This window comes from Eptesicus fuscus, chromosome 19, assembly GCF_027574615.1.
Source record: "Eptesicus fuscus isolate TK198812 chromosome 19, DD_ASM_mEF_20220401, whole genome shotgun sequence".
NCBI classification, from domain to species: Eukaryota; Metazoa; Chordata; class Mammalia; order Chiroptera; family Vespertilionidae; genus Eptesicus; species Eptesicus fuscus.
In genome coordinates this window covers 7,133,243-7,157,337 of record NC_072491.1, presented here as the reverse complement: position 1 = coordinate 7,157,337, position 24,095 = coordinate 7,133,243, and the positions used below count along the sequence as shown (strand labels likewise).

Sequence of the window (24,095 nt, the reverse complement as noted above, 5' to 3'; positions counted from 1 at the left end):
ATACTAAAGTTCCATTGAGTCTTAATATCTCTATGTACAACAGAATGGAAAGGTAAGGATTGAAATCATAAGTTCATTTTCAAATGTTATTTATCATTCATGAGTATTAGTTTTTTTAATGGATGTTGTTCTATAAGTATGGTGAAAACCAAAATTCTATCTCTAAATTCTCAATTCTATTGAATAGTTGGTTGCTTACACACAGATAATAGTGATCTTCAATTCATTCATTCAAAGAGGGTTTTTTGAATGTGTACTATATACCCGGACCTATTATTATCCTTGATCTAGTGGACTCTAGTAAGCAAATACATTAATAATATAATTTCCAGTAGGGAAACATGCTACAAATAGAATAAAGATAGCTAAGCAGAAAGAGGGTTAGGGCTGGGAATCTAAATTAGGTATGGTCATAAAAACAACTTCTCTGAGAAGGGTCCATTTGGGCAGAGTCTGGAATGAAGGAGCAAACATACATTATGTCAGTGTGAGAAAAATTTCAGACAAGAGCAGCAAGTATGAATGGTCTGAGGTAGGGCAAAGCTTGGCTACAGGAAAAAACAAAAGCCATTTGTGGATTCTCTCAACCAAGGGAATGAGATGGAGAAAGGGAAGGGATGATAGGAAATACAGTCAGAGAAGTGAGTGGAGATCAGTTTATATGTGCACTTGTAAGAACATTGGTGTTTTATTTTGAACATAATGAGGACCTATTTATCGATATTTTATTTATAGAATAGCTATTTATACTTTCAATGGAAGCATGACATACCTGATTTTCATGTTTGAAAACTGTTTGTAGCTGTTCAATATAATAAAGAGTAAAGTTGGCAAAGTAGAAGCAAGTAGGTAAGTTAGGAGGTAATTACAAATCTCTTAGAGAAAAGACAATAGGAGCTTGGAAAAGAAGGATAGTGAAAAAATTCATATTTAAAAGGAAGAACTGATACAATATGCTTATTAGCATTGGGAGAAAATTTTAAAAACAATGACTGCAAGGCTTTCCATCTGAGCAGCTGCTGATGTCATTGATTGAAATGGGCTAGACTGACAACAAAATGAGTTTGGTATCTTGTGTGTTAGCAGGTTCTAGTTTGGGAAATGTTGAAATGTCTATCTAGATGTGTAGGTAGTCTTATAGGCAGGAGTTAGCAATGTTCCCTAAGGTGGAATACATGTTCTCCAAAATCCAAATACGTAACCCACCAAACGTTGGCCTTCTTGTTTCATCCTATGGGTGTGTAATGACAGCAGCTTAGTGTCAGTCACTGGTGGAATATCCTGAGTGGCTCCTGCCCAGGCTATTCCTAAGAACTGTCCTGTCTGTCAGGCCCTTGGATCTTTGTGGGTTTATTACCCAGTCCTAGGTGGTCGTGCGCATTACCATTGCATTCCAATCAGCGGCAGCCTGCTTTTAGGCTTCCAGTAGTATCATAAGGTCATCAATGTCCGAATTCCTGCTGACTAAATTATGACAACAGGACAGTGAGTTCACATAACCTTTGGCCGCGCAGGAAACCTAAATGGGAATCCTTTCCATGTGAAGGAAAGCTACGGTCGGCTCTTTTCTGAGATTGAGATAGAGAAGAAGGCATTGGCAAGGTCGGTCTCTGAGTGCCAGCCCTTTTCGCCTGCTGTATTTTCTGTAGGATTGAGACCATTTCCAGAACTGCTGAGACTATGAGCAGCCATAGTGTAGCTATTATTGTTGTGTAGCTATTATTGCTGTAACATCAAATTCTGCAATATTTCTTTTTTAATTCTTTATTGTTGAAAGTATCCCTTATGTCTCCTTTTTCTCCCATTGATCTCTCCCAGCCCACTCCCAATCCCCAGGACAGGTCCTTCCCGCCCTCCCCGCCACTGTCTGTGCCCATTGGTTATGCTTATAAGCGTGCATACAAGTCAAATTCTGCAATATTTTAAAGAATTAAGGAGATGTTCTGGATTGTAGCCTCATTTGTATTTACTCCTAACCAGGGAAATAGAAACCTGCCTAAGAAAATGAATCCTGAGTCATGAAAGCCTCCTGGTAGGTACTTCTTACCTCAACAATGTAAATTTAGAGCAGCTGACCAATGAGGCATCCCCGCTTGTCTGTGAATAGATGGTGGCTCAGTTATATAACCTAGCCATCTAGGCATTTATAAATTCAAGGAAAATAGTAACCACAAAGATAAATCCTTTCTGACACAAACCACTTCCGATAAGGTGGCACTATTAATGTTTTCATCTGCAAGGATTGCTGCATTTGCCCACTCAAGCAAGGGGCCTGTTAGATTTTCTCCTATCCTGAAATAAGTTGTTCTAAATTTGAGAGTCTACCCGCTTTAGCAACGGTCTAGGAGATATGAATGGTGGTATTACATTTGCAGGCCAATCCAAGAGTAACGGAAATTTTTATAAAAAAGAGGATTCATGTTAAGTTAAAGTATGAAGTCTTGACGTGGTGTCCCGGGAAGAAGCCGTCTGTCTTGGTGCTAGTTACTTTCTTCCTAGTCCATTTAATTTGAACAGAACCAGATGGCAGATGGAGCCTTTTTTTCATTGTGAGATGTATATCCAAGGTTCAAGTTACTGGTTTGGCTGCCATCTGGGTACTGAGTAGGACCTGGTAGAGTTCCTTCCAAGGAGATTCAAGGACATCCTTTGTTCTTAATGATTCCAAATCAGAAGAGTGGGATAAAATTGGACATGTTCATTGGCAGAATTAAAGTCAGATATTTGAGGAAACTAGAATTGAGGATCTAGTCTAGTTTACAGGTATACAACAAAACCTCAAAGAGAATGAACATGATTAGAATTTAATATATTCAAAGGTGCAAACATGATTTTTCTCTCTATAATTACCCCGCATTTTATCAAAGATAATCACAGTAAAACTAGAGTGTGTTTGCATTAAACTTGGCCTGATTATTTACATAAGTGTAGCGAGAATAGTATTTGACCCTGCAAACTATTTTTAAGACTGCTTTGCTGGAACTTTTTATAAGGAATCTCAGATGGCACTCGTGGGTGCCTCTGGGGTCAGGACACCAGGTGGTTTCCATCAATCCCTTAAAGCTGCCTGAGTCTGCATCTCTCTCTCTCAAATATCACATTTCTGTCCGAACCATAGTAATAGAGCCACGGTTTCCAATTGTGCCCTGTTACAATGAGAACCATCATCTCCAGGTATTTGATCCTACTAAACCTATAGGGTGTTCTGATCATAAATTTCTAACTGGGCAGGTCATGGTAGGTAGTCAATGTCCGAGGCCTATAATTTTTTGGTAATACAACCTAGGGTCATTATAACTTGGATTAAATTTAGTTTTAAACTCTAGTTGATCTGGGCTGAGCCTGGTTAATCGTGACTGGGCTCACTTATGCTTTCGTGGTCAGCTGAGTTAGGTGACAGCTCTGCCGATCTTGGCTGAGCTTTGATATCGCCGATGTCGCATGTTAGAGTGGGGACTGGTCCAAGAAGGCTTTGGCTGTGACAACTCAGCTCTGCCCAATCTCTCAGCCTCCAGCAGGCTAATCCAGGCTTGCTTCCATGGAGCTGGTAGGATTTCATGTTCAAGAAAACTCAATCATGCAAGATAAGTAGAGATACTCAAGGGCTTTCTAAGCCTCTACCTGTGGCATGTTTGCTAACATCCTCATGGCCAAAGCAAAATACACTCTTCGTCCAAAGTCAGAGGTGGGGAAGGGGCTTCAGGTTACAGGATAAGGGCATGAAGAAGGAGAATCCACCCAGTGGGCCCATCAATGCAGTACTGGCTTATCGTTTTCCAATCTCTCCTGACTTGTGTATGCCCTACCTAATTTAATCACTGATGGAAATAACATCATTGTCAAGGACAACATCAATGCCTACAACAAATGGGCTTCATGGACCACCAACCACTGTGCTTAGCCTATAAATCACTTCTTTTTAAAAAAAGTTCTTTATTATTGAAAGTACTGCATATGTCTCATTTTTTCCCCATTGACCTCTCCCCACCCACTCCTGTCCCCCAGCACAGGTCCTCACCCCTCCCTTTGTCTGTGTCCATTGGTTATGCTAATATGCATGCATACAAATTCTTTGGTTGATCACTTACCCCCCTTTCCCTACCCTCCTTACCCCCCTGCCCCATCCTCCCTTGCCTTCCCTGTGAGGTTTGATGGTCCCTTTGATGCTTCTATGTCTTTGGATCTCTCTCTCTCTCTCTATAGATATATATATATTTTTATTGATTTTTTACAGAGAGGAAGGGAGAGGGATAGAGAGTTAGAAACATCGATGAGAGAGAAACATCGATCAGCTGCCTCCTACACACCCCCTACTGGGGATGTGCCTGCAACCAAGGTACATGCCCTTGACCAGAATCGAACTTGGGACCCTTCAGTCCGCAGGCGGACGCTCCATCCACTGAGCCAAACTGGCTACGGCTGGATCTATTTTTGTTCATCAGTTTATGTTGTTCATTATATTCCATAAATGAATGAGATCATATGATACTTACCTTTTTCCGACTGGCTTATTTTCCTTAGCACAATGCTCTCCAGGTCCATTCATGCTGTTGCAAATGGTAAGAGTTCTTTCTTTTTTACAGCAGCGTAGTATTCCATTGTGTAGATGTACCACAGTTTTCTAATCCACTCATCTGCTGATGGGCACTTAGGCTGTTTCCAAATCTTAGCTATGGTAAATTATGCTGTTATGAACATAGTGGTGCATATATTCCTTCTGATTGATGTTTCTGATTTATTGGGATACATTTCTAGAAGTGGGATTACTGGGTCAATGGGAGTTCCGTTTTTAATTTTTTGAGGAAACTCCATACTGTTCTCCACAGTGGCTGCACCAGTCTGCATTCCCATCAGCAGTGCACGAGGGTTCCTTTTTCTCCAAATCCTTGCCAGCACTTGTTATTTGTTGATTTGTTGATGATAGCCATTCTGACAGTGTGAGATGGTACCTCATTGTCATTTTGATTTGCATCTCTCGGATAATTAGTGACTTTGAGCATGTTTTCATATGTCTCTTTTCCTTCTGTTTGTCCACCTTCAAAAAGTGTCTATTTAGGTCCTTTGCCCATTCTTTGGATTGTTTATCTTCTTTTTGTTGAGTTGTATGAGTTCCCTATAAATTTTGGAGATTAAAGCCTTATGGGATGTAACATTGGCAAATATGTTCTCCCATGCAGTGGGCTCTCTTGTTGTTTTGTTGATGGTTTCTTTTGCTGTGCAGAAGCTTTTTATTTTTATGTAGTCCCATTTTTTTATTTTCTCCTTAGTTTCCATTGTCCTAGGAGATATATCCATAAACATATTGCTATGAGATATGTCTGATATTTTGCTGCCTATGGATTCTTCTAAGATTTTTATGGTTTCCCATCTTACGTTTTAAGTCTTTTATCCATTTTGAGTTTATTTTTTGTGTATAGTGTAAATTGGTGGTCTGCTTTCATTTTTTTTGCATATACCTGTCCAATTTTCCCAACACCATTTATTAAAAAGACTGTCTTGACTCCATTGTATGCTCTCGCCTCCTTTGTCAAATATTAATTGAACATAATGGCTTGGGTCAATTTCTGGTTTAATAAATATTCTTGTTTAATTGATAGAACAACCATATAAAGTAGATGCTATTATTATTTCAAGCCAGGTATTTTAACTCCAAACCCTGTAAGCGTAAGCATGAGGCCAGTCTTCCTGTAAAAGCAGGTTTGAATTTATGTCTCCTATAGGAAAACCTATCATGATGATGGCCTTTTGTTGTACGTTGTTCTCATCTCCCTGTAAAAACTTTTTGGTGAATGTTTATGCACCACATCCCTCCTTATATTACAAATTATTTGAATCGCCAAAGAGTGTGTGAATATACAAGCATGTATAAAATTTAGAACTGCAATGAAAAATATAACTCAGGGGTCATTTCTCAATAATGGCTCACAAATCATTTTGTGCCAAGAACTTAGGCCACTAGAATCTCTCTTGCTCCTCTCACATTATTGCTCAGAAACAGCAATAGTGCCATCGTGTGGACATTCTGAGAACGGCACCCTGGTAAGGGATTAGTCGCAAGAGTGCCCTCGTGTGGACACTAGGGTTCTGAGAACAGCACCCTAGTAAGGGATCATATTCAAATTAGTATCTGTTTCCTTTGTGAAAATACCAACCCAGACTAGAGATGGCTAATTAATAAATAAAATGTTTTTCTCCTGGCCGGATGGCTCAGTTGGTTGGAATGTCGTCCTACACACCGAAAAGGTTACAGGTTCGATTCCTGGTCAGAGCACATACCCATGTTGTGGGTTCAATCCCCATTTGGAATGGGTACAGGAGGCAACTGATAGATCTCTCTCTCTCTCTCTCTCTCTCTCTGTCACTCTCTCTCTCTCTCTTCTTTCCTCTCTGTCTAAAAATCAAAAACATATCATTGGGTGAGGATTAAAATAAGTGAATAAATAAATAAAAATGATTTTTAATGTGTCAAAATTGAGGATGCATTCTGACGTATTTCCCACTGCTTTCAGAAAGGAAGTCTCCTGGAAAGAGACACACCTAATTCAGGATAAAAATAACACAGCTACATTTCTGGGAAGGAGCATAAGAATTCGGAGGAAAAACTATTCAGAAAAAAATAATTGGTTTTCTTTCTCTAGAGCCATCCTGGGCTTCCTGGATGCTGGTGTCAGCTCATTTGCGATAAGGAAGGCTGAGGAAGATGCTGTTATGGTTTAAAGTACGTCAAGGACCATAATTGGTTTATAAAGGGAAGAGTGGAAAAACATACAGAGAAGATCATGGGCGAGCGGGAAGCCATCACCTAGCTTTGATGCTGTGCTTTGTGGATGATTCAACTCTGGGTGATAGGGTTGAACAGCTCTGCACCTCCCAGGCCAGAACACTGGAAATGCTAATCCCTTAGCAATGTCCTCAGCAGTGGAAAATCCAAGCAGTGAAGAAAGTGCTCCTGAACCGCAGGCCTGCAGCACCATTGTGAGGTGCAGGTTGTGTAAGTGGGCAGGGAACCTGTGACACTGAATCAGAGATAGTTACAGAGAGCACACAAGTACGCATCATTCATGATACAAGAATGCACCATTCATTATTTACGCACGCAATTCTGTTCTCAGACATATTACGAGCCCTGCATGTGGTACAAAGTTTCCATTCATCCATCCGTTCACTGAAGATATTGAACCAGATAATGTGATAAACTCAAGATACAAACATGGAAAAGAATATGGTCCTTGTCTTCTAGGAATTTACAGGCGAAGGAGAAGAGACAGAGAAAGGAACTGGTTCTGACTATACTGGAAACCATCCTGAAGGAGGTTTGAAGCATGGCCTTTTGCTCTTTCTAGTTCTGAGTCAGTTGAAAGTCACAGGGGAGAAACACACAGCAGCAGGTGGGTGCTAATTGTGATAAAAACTGCATTGAAGGGCCTGGTCAGCTTGGCTCAGTGGTTGAGTGTTCAACCTATGAACCAGGAGGTCATGTGTCAATTCCCAGTCAGGACACATGCCGGGTTGTGGGCTAGATACCCAGTGTGGGGCGTGCAGGAGGCAGATGATCAATGACTCTCATCATTGATGTTTCTATCTCTGAAATCAATAAAAATATATTTTTAAAAAAACTGATTGAAGGATGTGGTACCAGATCTGTCACCCAGAGGTCTCACTAAGAACACTTCAGGCCAGAGCTGAACTGACCCACCCACACTGGTGTAATGGGACAGCGAAGCTTCCCCCATAGAAAGAAGCTCTTACCACCTGGTGGAGAACAGGCCAGGATGCAAGCATCCTGCAGACAGTAAAGCTTCCCGGGGTAGAAGAACGGGGAGGGAGAGAACAAACGAGGACTTCATGACACGTTTCCTCAGCCCCTCCTCCCAAACCCAGGAATCCCATACCTCACTCTTCCTTCCATGAGATGAAATGAGTGAGGAACTGAGAGAGAAGCCAGTTGTCTTTCTTTCCCAGTGGTGTCTTCATAGGAAGGACGGAGCCAGATACAGATGAAGGTTCTTCTCTAAAACTGTGGGCTGACCCAGAAAGAAAACCTAGCCTACACTGGACTGGAGGGTCAAAGAACGTTTCTCCATTCTCACCGCTCGAGGAGGAGTTGTGTAGGTGAGAAAACAGGGTGTTACCGGGTTGCAGGAAAGACAGCCACTAAGAATGACTCACAAAGACGTAGTGTCTAAAAGGAACTTTGGTGAAGGGATTAAGAAGTACTAATTGGTAGTTACAACATAGTCATGGGGATGTAAAGTACAGCATAGGGAATATCCTATATAATAAAAGGCTAATATGCAAATTGACCAAACGGCAGAACGACCGATTGCTATGATGCGCACTGACCACCAGGGGGGCAGATGCTCAATGCAGGAGCTGCCCACTGGTGGTCTGTGCGATCCCACAGGGGGAGCACTGCTCAGCCAGAAGCCGGGCTCACAGCTGGCGAGCACAGCAGCAGTGATGGGAGCCTCTCCCGCCTCCGCAGCAGCGCTAAGGATGTCCAACTGCCGCAGGGAGTGGGTCTAAGCCATCAGTCAGACATCCCCTGAGGGCTCCCGGACTGGGAGAGGGCACAGGCCAGGCTGAGGGACACCCCCTGAGTGCACGAATTTCGTGCACCAGGCCTCTAGTAGTCAATAATACTGTAATAACTATTATGGTGCAGGTGGAGATTGGAAATATCAAGGAGAACCCTTTGTAAAGTATAGTATGACTGTCTCACCACTATGCCATACACCTGAAAACCAACACAAAATCATTGAAAGTAGCCTGGCCGGTGTGGCTCAGTGGTTGAGCGTTGACCTACGAACCAGGAGGTCACGATTCCAATCCCAGTCGAGGCACATGCCCTGGGATCAATCCTCAGTGTGGGGGCGTGAAAGTAAACTGTAACTGAAAAAAATGCAAATGAATGAATAAATAAATAAATAAATAAAATGGACCTTGATTGGTTAGTAAGTTGCAATAAGTAGAGTGACTTAGTAAGCTCATTCAAGACAGAATAAAAAGGTTAGCGGCCATACAGTGACAGGGAGGCCCATGTTCAAGGAGACTGAGCTGCCGGCGGCTTCAGCAGGCCTGTGGAGAATGTGTGGGAGTTCAGGGCATGAGAGAAGAGCTGGGGGGCCAAGTATGGAAGCATCTAAGATGCCAGGACACTAAGATGGGAGGTGAGCCCATATCCTTATCCCGATGGCAGGACCCCAGAGAGGCAATGAGGGCCTGTAACTTGATGTCTGGGGAATAGTAGGCGTTTAATAAGTAGTATGAAAAATGAATGTTCCTTTCTACTGTTTAGCACACCCACGTGGTAATCAGGGGTCATTGCAAAAGAGTGAAAGGGCTGACGTTTGGTTTGGGGTCATCGCCGCCGCACTCCCATCTCTCAGAATCTTTTTCTGGGTCTTTCCCAACCAACTTTAAATTGGGAGGAAGGATCAGAATCTCATTTAGACTAATAAATGGCAGATAAAGATGTCATATGTCATGTTTCTTATAGACATTGGTTCCTTAAATGATTCCAGTCCTGGGCCTGGGATGTCATTCCTGCAGTGGGGTGGGAACCCTGGGGACAGTTGAAAGAGAGACTTCAAATTAGACATCAGTGGCACTGGTTGATGTCCAGTGTCCTGCTTAGATGAGTGTCGCTGCTTCAATAAGCATTGCCTGTATGCAGAAATCTTCATGGGGACACAGACAATACTCTCTTAATTGCCAAAAAGGGAAAGAAAACCTAGTCTTAGAGTTTTAAATTTCCATCCTAAATGAGCTTTTTTAGTTTTATTTCCTTTAAGTCCGGTTCCATTGCTTCTTCCTTGTGAATGAAATATCACACAGGCACGGGTTCCTGAAGGTTATCTATAGCTTTGCCTAAAATGGTTATAATTAGAGAAATGAGATAGTGCTAACTGCAGAGCCTGAATAACATTATGCAAAATGAAGGCACTTTAGAAGAATAAAGAAACGATGACAATGCAAATCAGAGCCAGTGAAGGTCAGGCGTTTTGCATAAAGTGCCTTGCAATCTAATTCATGTGAACTTAGCCCGAGGAGAGAAAAGTGACTTATGAAAGCACAATGCTTTTTCAAAGAGCATTACTGCGGAGCCCTGGGTCTGCTTACAAGTCCCACTGGCAGCTGCAGGGATTGGTCTGGGCGAGGAGCTGAGGGGGGAGGCACAGCTAGGCTGAAATGACAGAACCTTCGTTGAGAAATAAAATATTTCCACCCCTGATTGCACTCAAGCTGGCTTTCTTAACCCCTTGGATGGTTGAACTGAGTGGCTTTTGCTCAGGGAACAGGACTAGGTGGTTGCTTACAATTATTTGCAGGCTACCATGCTGATTATCTCAGCCATTTGAAGCAGACAGTTTTAATTTATTTTTCTTGTAACTAAGGGTATTGAGGCTCAGATAGTTAAAGGCATTAGCTTATGGGCTCCTACGCACAACTGTTGGAGCTAACATGCCAACTCTGTTGGACTCTGAGGTCCAAAGTTAGTCCACTGTGTCATACTGCCTGAAAGATCACTGTTGACTGTGCCTTGGGAACATCACATCCTTGCACGTAGAGTGAGGTCTTACCCTTGGTAGGACGATCCTTTAACTTGACTTCATAACACTCTGAGTAGATGGGGCCACATTTTCTAGAGGAAGGTGGCTGCTTGGTGCTATCTGTGTGCACTGTTGTGCATGGCTATTAGTGCACAATTGGCTTCTATCAAGTTTTAGGGAATCAAAGGGTATGAGTCATACCAACATTGTATATTTTTATAAAACCACCATGTATTTGGTGTCACACGCTGCCCATTCTTGCTGAATAGTCAAAAGAGATGATACCTGCTCATTGATCATGAGTTCCTGTTTCATATAACTAAGGGTATGCAAGGAAAGGGAGGCCACATGACCCCCATGCAGCTCGCCTTGCCATGGCTGTCGCTCTGAAGCCCTGGGAAGTGGTCAGGGCTCAGAGCTGATGGTGGCATTCTCTTCCAGGCTGAGCCCTGCCAGGTTGAGAAAGGAGTTTCCAGAATGTGGGTTGTGGGGGAAAGAGAGAGAGAGAGAGAGAAACATCAATGATGAGAAAGAATCATTGATCGGCCACCTCCTGCATGCCCCTCCACCATTATTTTTTTACTGGGTGATTTGAGCATTGATTAAGTTTGGCCCAAGAACACAAATATATTCTCCCACTCACTCACACTAAACTGTTAATGATGGGGGAAGAATGGGGGCAGGAGCTATTGGAGTTGACAGGGAAAAGGCAATCCACAGAGAGGGGTGTTCGCTTGTTACTCCTCACATTTTTTGATAGTTGGAATTTCCTGCAATGAGTGAAAAGCATTTATGTACTAATTACCTGTGTGCACTTTTTATATAAAAAAAGAAGTTCTTGTTTTCTTCATCATAGCGTCTATCCATATTGGTTGAGATTTGGCTGGTCAAACAGAATATCAAGAGATGATGTTTTATAGCTCTTCCTCTAATTCTAACAGAATAACTTTATTTCCTTTTTAAAATGTTTAGTATGTAACTTTTACATACATGAAAGTAGACAGAATATTATAATGAATATTCGTATTTGCTGTATTTGTTTTGTCCTTTACATTTTTTTGCTTAGTATTTTAAAGTAGTTTATATTTTACAGCAAATTACAGATGTCTTGACATTTTACTGCCAAATATCTCTGAATGCATCTCTAAAAAGCGAGACTATTATCTAACATACAGTAATATAATTATCTTACCCATCCAAAATAGTTGTGACTTTCTAGTGCCATGTGTTCCCAGTCCAAACTCAGATGTCCTCAATTGCCCCAGACATTTCTTTCGTAGCTAATTTGTTCACACCACACACAGCAGCACTGCCCTGGGCGTCTTTGGTGGCTTTTTGAAAGGCATCTGAAGGGCATCAGAATCAGGAGGGCTCCTCGCTCCTCGGTTGGAGAGAGGCAGTGATGGCGAATGGCCTTGCTTTCCTTGGGTGATGGCTTTGCCTGACAGAGGCCAAGGCACTCAGCATTCTTGCTAAATGACCAAGAACCAGAACAGAAACAATCCTGTGATTACTCATTGATGTGAGATTGGGGTTGGGGACCAGTATGGAAATCACATGCAAATCTAAGCAGACTTTACTAACTTCCCACAAAGGCCTCAATGAGAAGTGACAAGCATGGGAATTAGGATATCTCTCAGAAAAGAGAATGTGTTCTTCAATGTGTTGAATCGAGGCTTTGTTGGTTTATAACAGTTTTAACTCTATTTTCCCTCTCCACAAAAGGATTTTAGCCATTTATCCACAGCTTTTTGCTTAAATGTTAAAACTGAAATTATTTGTGTTGAGTAGCAAATCTTCTTAGCTAATCAGTGTGTATGCTGCCCCTTGATTGTCCCAAAAGTCTCAAGTTCAAATCCTAATTCTCTCAATAATTCCATGTGAGTGTTAAAAAATAATCATATAGCCCAGCTGGTGTGGCTCAGTGGTTGAGCATCGACCTATGAACCAGAAGGTCACAGTTCAATTCCCAGCCAGGTCACATGGGTTGTGGGATCTATCCCTAGAGTGGTATGTGCAGGAGGCAGCTGATCAATGATTCTCTCTCATCATTGATGTTTATATCTCTCTTCCTCTCCCTTCCTCTCTGAAGTCAATAAAAATATATTGAAAAAAATAATCATACGTATTTGCTGAAAAATGGCTGGGCTTGCCCAAATATTCCTTAAAATGTTTTCTGGTTCTGAAGTCCTAAGTAGCCATGAAAAGATCTGACATTGTTGATTTCAAATCTCTCTCTCTCTGGCATTTGATAGGGATTGAGGTCATACATATTCCTTTAGTGCACACTGCTAGGAGAAAAAATCCCATTAATTTGAGTAGTTGTCTACTTATATTGTGATTTTATTGCTCATTTTCTTTTTTTTTGTATATAAGAGAGATTATCAGTAGGCATTTTAGTGACTTCATCCAAATTGGAGTTTTGCTTCCTCTAATGAATCTTAAACAAATTAACACATTTAAAAAATGTGATTACTTGATGTTGGTTAAGATATCAGAAAAACTAAATGCCTTCAAAGATGGAAGGGACCTGGGTGTTTGGATATTGGTTCTATTTTCCTACACAAATGACAGCTTCTAACTTTGATCACTAGAAGGGGAAGGGCCATGGGCCAGGCACCATGAATGCATAGCTTTATTTCACCTTCACAACTATAAGAAGTATTGTTATTCCCATTTTCCAGATAAGAAAACTGAGGTTTAGAAAACAGGTTTAAATAGTCTTCTCAAGATCACACCAAGAGGAGAAACCAGTAGGTCCATGGCCAGACTTGATGCGGAAACCCTCACTTTTCCTCCTCATTGCCAGCTCACCCGTCCTGCATCGTTAGCCCTAAAATGATAGGTGTTAAGAATGGCCAAGATTAAAAATTGGGAATGTATATATGACAGAAGTAGCAGCCCAGAGATTTTATTTGTGAGTGTATTTGTTGGTTTGTTTATTTTTTTGCTGCAGTCTTCTTCGGGAATCAAGCACGATTCTGTCACCTAACATTAAGTTATCCAAGCTCTCAGTTCATTCCAGGTCTTCACTCCTATCCTTGCCCGGCTGCAAGGACTCTTCCTCTTCTTAACCTGGGATCTCATCACCTCCTTCTTGTCACCTCCTCACGGAGCCTTCTCTGCCTCCTCAGACCAGGTTAGGCTCCCTGGTATACTCTGCTAGCTTTCTGGATATCTCCCTTTTGAACATGTATTTATATATATTTAGTTGCTGCAATTGGTGAGGCAGGGTAGCATGGAGTTTAAGTGAGTGGACTATAGAGCCAACCTGTCTGGGTTCATAACCTAGGTTCTCCTATTTACTAGCAGTATAGCTCTCGGCCAGGTTACTTAACCTCTGCATGCTTCAGTTTCCTCATCTGTAAAATGGACTCATGATAGTACCTAGTATTCACTGGATAGCAGTAATGATTAAATCAGTGAATCCACGTAAAATTCTTAGAACAGAATGTAGCAAGCACTCAGTCATTGCTAGCCATCATTACCTTGTCTTACTTTCTCAACGGACAGTAGTTCTATTGGAACAGACACTATATCTGTCTCATTTACTCTTGTGTTCCCAGTGTCTACCCACCTTGTCGATACTCAAGAAGTGTTTGCTAGGTAGTCTAATTACTCCCTTTCTGAATTACTCAGCTCCGATTCTATTGAATGCTTGCTGTGTGCTGGGAGTTTTCATATGTATAATCTCTCCTGACTCTTGTAAGTTATTATTGGCATAACATTTTTTACCAATGATTAAAATAAGGTTCAGAGAGGTGACCTGCTCTGCCTTGTTAAAGAGTTGAGGTAGTAATGGAACCCAGCTCTGGGGGGACTCTGGACCTACTTCTCTTGCTCTTTTCTCTTCCCCAGGCTGCCTCTTTGTGGCACAAAAGTACAATGAACCTCATATAAACGCATGTAAATAGGAGGTTCTGGTTTCATGAAGCCAATGCCAAAGCAAAGTAAGCAGAAGTTAATAAAAGAGTCATAGTCATCTGATTTTTTTTTTTTTTTAAAGACATCTCCTCCTTCTTTCCTGGATACCCAAATTCATGTTGATTCCTGAGTGGAGATGGAAAATCATTAAGGCCTTTCCATGGAGGTCACAGATTTATCTATAGAAGACTAAAGAACCACTAGCTAATGCTGATTTATAAGTGACCATTATGGCCCTCTGGGGCCACTGCGACCTGCAATAATTTCCAGTGTGGGACTGCTAAGCTGGATGACTGTTGGGGAACTGTGACTCTTTGTACTAAATTAAGGACTGTTTATGCTGGTGCTTCTCAGACATTAATATGCACATAAATCACCTGGGGGGGGGGTCTCCTTATCACAAGGCAGATTCCAGTTGTGTAGATCTGGAAGGGGCCTGAGCTTCTGCATTTCTAACGAGTTTCCAGTGGATCCCGCAGGATGGCTGGCCACCCTTGGCGAAGCAAAGTTTATGGGACTTCCTTGGGCTGTGTTCTAGCCAAACACAGGGACTCCAGTGAAAGGATGGCTTTTGCAATCACAGCAAGAGCAGGCGTCTGCTTGGGGAGGCACTTGTATTCAACTCCAGCTCTGCCACTTAGTGGGAGTGGACCCGGGGGCCAAATTTGGGTGTCCTCACATATAAATGGGTGTGCTGAGCATAGGGAAGGAACAATGGGTTGATGCAAATGATCTCTAGGGCTCCTTTCAGTTCTAAGATGGCATGACTGCCTGACTCATTCTAATGCCAGCATGGAAGTTGACATTGTTTGTTTTTTTAAAAAAGAGAGTGGGGGGAGGAGGGGATTGAGGCTTGGAATCTTGCAAAAGAGACTTCTAAGCAGTAGCCTTGGGAGCCGATCAATGCCACAGGTCAGTGCCACAGAGACCCCTGTCCATGATGCAACTTGTTTGCCCCTTTCTGCTCCTCTGCGGTCAGTGGCCACTCCAGCAGGTAGCCAAGAGCGTTTTGTCATCATGATCCACTGGTATCTGGTCCTAAAATTTCCTGACCATGAAAACAACCTTGGAAAAAGGACAGTGACCTTCAGCGAGAGCGATATGGTCATGAACTTTCAGAGCTGGAATGAAGTTTGAATGCCATAGAGTCGACAGTCCTTATTTCAGAGAGAGGAGGAGATTTACCCAAGGACAAACAGTCAGCTGGAAAGAGATTTGGGCCCAGAGCTGGCCTCCTGCCAGCCCTGTGTTTTCCTGGCCATTAAAGGAATGCAACCTTCAGGTTTCTGTAATATGCCCTGGGTGTCTTTAGGGGACTGCCATAAAGTAAAATAATACTCCAGCGTGAGAAACACTATCTGCATATTCCAGCTGCTCCTGAAGGTGTTATTTTATTTATTTATCCAGGCCATGCAGTTTAAAAATAAACTCCCTAATACCTATCGCAGGGTGGAATGTTGGCGTCATTGAAGACACTGGCTCGGAGAGCTGCCTTCCTTCTCCAGTCATCTGGGGGGAGAATTAGGCCTGGTTCCCAGGGACCAGGGCTGTCATTTACTCCAAGGACACTGAACACGGAGAAGTGCTAGCCAGCCAGGAGAGACCAAGGAGACACAGAAAAGAAGACAAAAAACACAGAAAGAGAGAGAGAGACTATACCACGGTTCGTGGCATCCTGGAGAACTCTAAAAGACACTCATTATCCTTCATGCTTCCCATCTTCCCGGGTCCCGGACTTTGCATGGAATTTGCATTCTCTGGCACATCCAGAGCTTTGAGAACATTATTATGAACCTTAAGAAAGAGAGAAGGAAGGAAGGAGGGAGGGGGAAGAGTCGGAGGAAGGAAGGAAAGCTTACTGTTTCTCTGTGAAAACTTTATGAACACATGCATTATCATAGACTACGATTGGCGTTGGACTTCTTCCCATGAAGTGGGGCATGAGGCTAATCTGAACAGAAAGGTGTGCCTTCTCCTCTAGAGTCCGCGTCTCATGGTGAGATGATCAGACTGACTACTGTCGTTGGCTTCTCTGGATAGACTGTGGCCAACATATACTACTCAGAGCTGATTTGGTATCAGGGGGCATAGAGGTTGTCATAGGAGGGACACATGCACATTGAACATGGAACCCTGGCTCCGAGCATGGTGAATTGTCTCCTATGAGAGAGCTGCCAGAACTGTAAACATCAGGCATCTCCTTGCCTTGTCGCTGTGCAGCCAGGCATGTCCCCCTCCCACCCCTCCTGGACCTCAGAACCCTCTCTCCTTACATTGGATCTCATCCTGCCTCTGCTCTCCCTAGCTCCTTACCCGGCTGTTGGCTTCATCCTGGCATTCGTCTTAGTGCCGAGGGCAACTGTTCAGGCTCTTCTCGTCTTTCTCCTTGACGTGTCAGGTCACATTCTCCTTCTGGCTGCACGACTCCGGGTCATCTGAATAAACTATAAATCAACATCGTTCCCAGGAGCTCCCACGTTGTATAACCTTGTGGGCCCGTGTATCTATTTCCTAGGGCCGCTAGAACAAATGACCACCAACTCAGTGGCTTCCAACACAAGTTCATCACCTTACAGTGTGGAGACCCCAAGTCCAAGATGGATCTCATTGGGCTCCAGTCAGGTGTCAACAGGGCTGGGTTGCTTCGGAAGGCTCAAGGGGAGATTCTGTTTTCTTGCCTTTTCCAGCTTTCTAGAGGCTGGCTGTGCTCCTTGACTCGTGGCTCCCTTTTTCTTTTTAAAAAATATTTTTATTGATTTCAGAGAGGAAGGGAGAGGGAGAGATTAAATCATCAATGATGAGAGAGAATCATTGATTGGCTGCCTCCTGCATGTCCCCCACTGAGGATTGAGCCCGCAACCCTGGGCATGTGCCCTTGACTGGAATTAATCCTGAGACCCTTCAGTCTGCAGGCTGCGTTCTATCATTGATTTCAGAGAGGAAGGGAGAGGAAGAAAGAGATTGAATCATCAATGATGAGAGAGAATCGTAGATCAGCTGTTGTGCCGCGCCAGCACAGCCAAGGGTTCGGCGAGCCTGAGCCGGGGCGATGAAGGATGAAGAAATAATAGACAAAGAGAAAAAGCTGGGTCTAGGTGGATCTTCTGTGCCTGGCTGAGGCCACAGAACAGATCCAGACTGCAAAGCTGAGGCTTCATTTATCATCAGGGACAAACAAGGTAATCTACAATGTTGTAAGTTTCACTTGTTTTGGCAGCACTTGCTGCCCCTCCCACAGCCCAGCAGTTACAAGATCAAGCTTAACTATGCTTAGAGGACTGTGCTCTCCAAGCTGGGACTTGTTTTCGAATTTGCCAGCAGGTCAGTCCGAGGCTTAACCCTATAACCGCTTCCTACAAGCTGTCTCCTGCACATCCCATACTGGGGTCAAGCCTGCAACCCGGGCATGTGCCCTGACCGGGAATCGAACCGTGATCTCCTGGTTCCTAGATTGACACTCAACCACTGAGCCATGCAGGTTGGGCCATTTCTCTGCTTCTGCCTCCCTCTTCCCCACTTAAGGACCCTGTGATTCCACTGGGCTGCCAGGTATTCCAGGAGAACCTCCCTGTCATAAATATGGCTGGTTAGCAACCTTTATTTCATCTGCAACCTCAATTCCACGGAATACACCCCACTCACAGGATTCAATTTGTTCCTGGCCCTCGGAGAAGATTCCTCCCAGAGACGGACAGGAGGTATCTTGGGCAGGTAATTGTTTAGAGAAGGCTTAAGAAACATTCTTGCCATAAAACTACGTGTTTTGCTTTCATCTACATCACAATTTTGCCAAGAATCATCATGTCTTGCTGTAAACATATTCATCACTCTGAGACTACAACCAAAATTTAATATGTAGCTAGTGCCATCGAAAAGACAGAACAAACATGCATTACATATTTAAATTACAGCACAAGGAGCAACTGTTATTAAATACAGCATGTCATCAGTGCAATAAATATTTTGAAGACAACCGTGTCAGACAGTAAGCCGAGTGCTCTCCTTTTCATTTCCAAAACAGGTCTACGAGGTGGTGTTACTGCTATTCACATTTTCCAGTGGAAACAGAGGGCTCAAAGAGGTGTATGCATTGCAAAAGTGCACACAGGGAGTACATGGAGTGGAGGGATTTGAACTTGGGTTGGATGCCATTGCTTAAACTCAACCACCAAGGAGTTCAGAGGGGCCAATTGGAGTGAGGCATGACGTAGCTAAGAGGTATTTCTTAGAGGTGATGATATGTGAACACACATTTAAAACATTGCTCAGTGATGACCTACCGGTGTGGCTCAGTGGATAGAGCGTCAGCCTGCGGACTCCAGGGTCCCAGGTTCGATTCTGGTCAAGGGCATATACCTTGGTTGCGGGCACATCCCCAGTAGGGAGTGTGCAGGAGGGAGCTGATGGATGTTTCTCTCTCATCGATGTTTCTAACTCTCTATCCCTCTCCCTTTCTCTCTGTAAAAAATCAATAAAATATATTTATAAAAAATAAAATAAAACGTTGCTCAGAAGGTAAAGGGAGATGAAAGGTGATGGAAGGAGATGTCTTGGGGTGATGAACATACAATACAATATACCGATGATGTATTGTAGGATGGTACACCTGAAACCTGTACACTTTTATTAACCAATGTCACCCCAATAAATTCAACGAAAAAAGGAATTCAGCTCAAGCCCCACTTTCTATCATTAAAATAAATGTTCACATCAATCAATCAATCAATCAATCAAACGCTGTTCAATGGGAATCCCTTAAAGATTCAGCTATCAAAACATATTCGCCCCCAGGGCTTGCCTGAGCTCCCCATGCAACAACATGCGTTTGTGGGCCTTATTCCTTTCATTTCAACTTCCCATTCCCACCTGGGCCAGGCAGATAACGTCAAAACCACCCTTGTTTTCTTTAGGTCTTAGATTGGCCTCTGCCCTGCCCCCCTCTCCCGCCAACCTCCCCCCGCCCCCCCCACCCCCCCAGGGAGCATTGGCATGGCCAGATGAGGGCTTGGTGGTGCTGGGGCAGGACGGGGGTGGGGTGTGGTGGGTTCCAGAGTCTGGACTCTGCTCCCTGCGGGCTCACAAGGCCACTTTAGGGAGCAGGGGTCAATGCAGGAGTCCACTTGTCTGTGGTTTCCCTTCTGGGGGTTTCAGTTGCCCGCCCTCAACCAAGTGGAAACAGTAAAAGGGAACTGTCAGAGATAAACAGCTCATCAGTGTTAAAGTGAGCACACCTTGCTGAGCCACGTGACGCAGCCTCGGGCTGTTTCACCTGCACCCACTGGAAGGTGCATTGGCCCTTTAACCTGCGCCTGCGTTTCCATGTGGCCTCCGCTCCTGCCCTCAGTCAGCGGCCAGCTCCCTTATGACACGGACTGTCCGGTGTTCAAGGGACCCTAGTTTACTTAATAATGGCCCCAAAGCGCAAGCCTAGTGATGCTGGCAATTCGACGCAGCGAAGAGACGCCGGAGAGGGCTTCCCTGCAGTGAAAAGTGAGTACAGCACCATTAGGTGTTTTGAGAGAGAAGACTGCACTCACACAACTTTTGTAACAGCCTCTTGTTAGAATTGTTCTATTTTATCTTTGGTTATTGTTGTTAATCTCTTATTGTGCCTAATTTATAAATTAAGCATTACCATAGTATGTATGCATCGGGAAAAACAGTCTATATGGGGTTGTATACTGTCTGTGGGTTCAGGCATCCCCTGGGGGTCATGGAAAGTATCCCCTATGGATAAGGGGGGACAACTTGGATAAGAGGTGGAAATGACTTTATCCCACTAGGGACTTGGCAGACCATATAAGTCATTTATTTGTTCATTCATGTGCTCCTTACCAAGCATTTTATATACAGGGTGTTCTCCCCAAAATGTATACACACGTTGAGTGGTTATGAAGTCCGTGTGTATTAACTTACAGTTCATTTTCATAATTAAGTGAGTGATCAGCTGTGAAAGCGTGTATACATTTTGGGGGGAACACCCTGTATATAAAAGGGAGCAAGACATGGCCCCTTCTTTTAAAGATCTAAGAATCCGGAGGAGAAAATAAATAAAAACCATTCCCCCTGAACAAATAAATCCAGACTCGGATGCAGTCAATGAGTATTAAGCACAGAGCGTCAGGAGTCTGTCTGTAGCCTACACAGCACTATCTTCTAATGTATTTGCACAGAGGTTGCAACTTCTACTGAGATGAGAAGACAAGGCCTGTTAGGACCACCTTTGCTTGGGAAGCACCCCACTAATTCTTACCCACAGTGGAGCCTAATAATGAGAGTGTGGGGGCAGGTGGGAGCCGCTGTAACCCACCATGGAGACCCTGCGGGGGTGGCTGTGCGTATTTGTTCTGCTATGTACCGGAGTCGTAATTCTGAGACAGGAGAAGTCGTAGAGTTGCTTGTTGGAGTGGTTTTTGAAGGCCCTAGGATTTCAGGGTTAGCTTGGTTTCCAGGCATCACAACTCCTGGGCATGAGGAGGGGGACAGACTAATGTTTGTTTATTTTTATTTTTAAATATTTATTGTTCAAAGTATTACATATATCCCCTTTTTGCCCCTCCAGCCCACTCCCACCCCTCGCCCCAGGGTCCACGGGTTATGCATATATGCATACCAGGTCCTTGGCTGATTCCCTCCCTCCCCCTTCTTCCCAGACTAATGTTTAAGATCCTGAGCTTCAGAGGCAGGGAGGGGTCTGGCTCCTCAGTTGGCTTCTGCCACTTTTCCTTTCTGGGAGACCGTAGTTCCTAGGTAACAATATATCCATCACGGGAATGATGATGTTTATGATGGTGATGATGAGACATTTGCATTCATTGAGTTCCTACTATGGCCAGATGCTCGTTCTAGAACTTACATGTGTCCGATCATTTCGTTCTCACACCAACTCTCAAAGGTATGTATCCTCATTTTCCTCATTTGTTAGATGGAAAAACGGAGGCACAGAGAGGTTAAGTAATGTTCTCAAGGTCGCACAGCCAGCAAGTGGCAGGATGGGATTCAAATCCGATGAGCTGGCTACCGAGCCTGTGCTTTCTTGTTATTCAAGTTCCTACGCTATTTGTGACTTCCTCGGGGAAAGGACTAGGATGGGAGTTGCTCACAGCTGAGTTTGGAACCCAGGATGGCTCTGTCTTTTGTCTCCTTCTGAAATTATGAGCCACTTTTGATTGTTAAAAAAAAATCCACTGAGCAGGTGGCTGGTGTTGCTAGGGGGTGGAATTCCTCACCACACCTTTCCATTCCTCTATGAGCAGACCCGTCGCCCTCTGTGTGGTGTGAGGCTGTGGTCGGAGAGGGATTAAAGGGAACTGCTGTGCATTCAAAGGACAGTGGCCACCATGGTGAGACTATCTGAGACGGTGGTTCTACACAGGTGGTTAGTGTGCAGAAGAGAAGACCAAGGCCTGGGGTTGGGCCCTCCACCAGCTGACAGACGGATGTGCCAGGAGGCCGCGGAGCACCATGGTTACGGTCCTGGTGCTGGTGCTGGTGCGCTGGGGAGTGAGGATGACCTGAGGCTCACACCCAACCCCATGCTTCTGAGCTGGTACCCCAAGGGAGGGACTTAGAAAACCCGCCCTTTCTTTGTTTGCAAAGTGGAAACGGTAACACCCATCCAAAGCGCCTCATTTGCATTGCTAAAATCCAAATCTATCTGAAAAGGGACCCATTTCCATAAGCCCCTGCCAAACTGGTTTGTCAGCTGAGCCCAACCTGAGCTGGTGCAAGGCTGGCTATGGTCTCCTTACCCAGCTCTGGGCGAATGCGCGTGGGATTCGCTACAAAATAGTCATGTGTTTGATTAAACCACATGATCCCAGCCCTGCTGATGGTATCAGGTTAAGTACAGTACACATAACCATATTACCTTTCTAAAAGTAGAAAAACAGTTATGAATTTCAAAATGCATCTTGCCTCGAGAGTTTTGGGTAAGGGGTGGTGTAGCTATGCTAACTACCTCATTAGGTTTCTCGGTGGATTAAGTGGAATAAAATATGGGAAGGGTTTAGCCAAGTTCCTAGCACATCATAAATCAACAACCAATATTTTATTTCCTAAATAATTATTGCACGCGTTGCATTAGGCACATTAGTTGTATTGTGCATCCATTTTATTCTCTTTGTAAGAACATTGTAATACAACCTTGTTCAGTCGTGCCCCACTCTTATCTCCAGGACTTTTTCCCCCTGAGATGCCTTCTGAACATTTTTATGCTGCTGTTCTTTGGATTTCCAGAAAGTTCTCACTGTTCAGATTTTTTAGGACATCGGGAGTTACGTTTCTTATTCCTAAGGCACCTAAATGGTTGGGTGACTGACATGTTGAGAGGTTGCCTTTGACACCACATCACCAGGAACAGCCACGCTCACACCTGCACACGCCACCAGTCACCTCCACGGCAGGGCAAGCACGGTCATAAGATGCCTCCAATGGTGAAGGGAGACTCCAAGTTCACAGGTAAAATGTTAACAAATAGGCATCTTAGGATTGAAGAATGGCTCTATTATCCCACGAAGAGAATTTTAGTTTTTAAAAATTTTTTTATTGATCTCAGAGTAGAAGGGAGAGGGAGAGAGAGAGAGAAATATCAATGATGAGAGAGAATTATTGATCGGCTGCCTCCTGCAAGCCCGACACTGGGGATCAAGCCCACAACCCAGGCATGTGCCCTGACCAGGAATGGAACCATGACCTCCTGGTTCATAGGTCAACGCTCAAGCACTGAGCCATGCTGGCCTGGCCCACAGAGAGAAGAATTTACATGGAGTTCGGGGAGGCCGCTCTCAGGATGCTGTGAGAAAACCCTCCAAAAACAGAACTTCCCCTCGAGTAGATTTGTTATAGATGGGATGGGCTACCTTTGGTTTTAACAGACGGCAGTGCTCTGGCAGTGGGAAGCCGAGCCTGCGTGATTGCTTTCTGGGGAGAGCGTAGCAGAACGTCCAAGTCTGCAAAGTGGTTTGCATGCAATGACCTTGGAAGACCCTACCTTCCTGACTCGGGGATTCTGTGACCCGCCGAGGGCAGAGGAGGCAATCGGGGGCCTGGAAGGGGAGCCCAGGAGATTCCCTAGACCTTGTAGGTTTTGCTTGGCGCTCAAAGTATTCTTCTGACAGCTGAGTTAAGTTCTCATCACTGACTTCCTGCTCTGCTTCCTTCCGAAGAAATTCCCATGAAACTGTGGATCAGTGTGACATTTGTAGAAGCCACGAGAAGGCTGCTCTAGGCCTTGAATCGGCTCCTGCTAAGGCACATTGACCTGCTCTGATGGAGGGGTGCTCAGCACGCCCCCTCTCCCTGTCCAGCTCTGAATCAGAGGGAGACCCCCGGGGCTGAAGGAGGGAGAACTAAATGCCAGCTTCCTCACTAACAGAGGGAATCCTGGAGATAAAGGCCACAGTGAGCTTTCTAAAACTGTCTGTCCCCCCGAATTAGGCTGCCTTTTATACTCGGCCACTGACTGGGCTAAAAAAAAGACACTATTCTTTTGCGGGTAGGACCTTATTCTTGGTGGCAGATGACAGGACAGCCTCTCTGAGCAGTGGTGGGCTCGTCAAGGGAAGCGGAAAGCTGTGCTGTTAGCCCCTGCTTTGTCCCAAAGTCTCCCCAATGATG

General features: G+C 44.2%; 1 long non-coding RNA gene across 1 annotated transcript; it reads left to right on the top strand.

Annotated features, from left to right (window-relative positions):
* The first annotated feature begins 1,999 nt into the window (after positions 1–1,999).
* On the top strand, positions 2,000–7,544 carry LOC114234100 (uncharacterized). The gene is made up of 3 exons (XR_008554560.1): positions 2,000–2,032; positions 4,522–4,559; positions 6,639–7,544. It is a non-coding gene; the product is annotated as an uncharacterized LOC114234100 (long non-coding RNA).
* Positions 7,545–24,095: the final 16,551 nt, after the last annotated feature.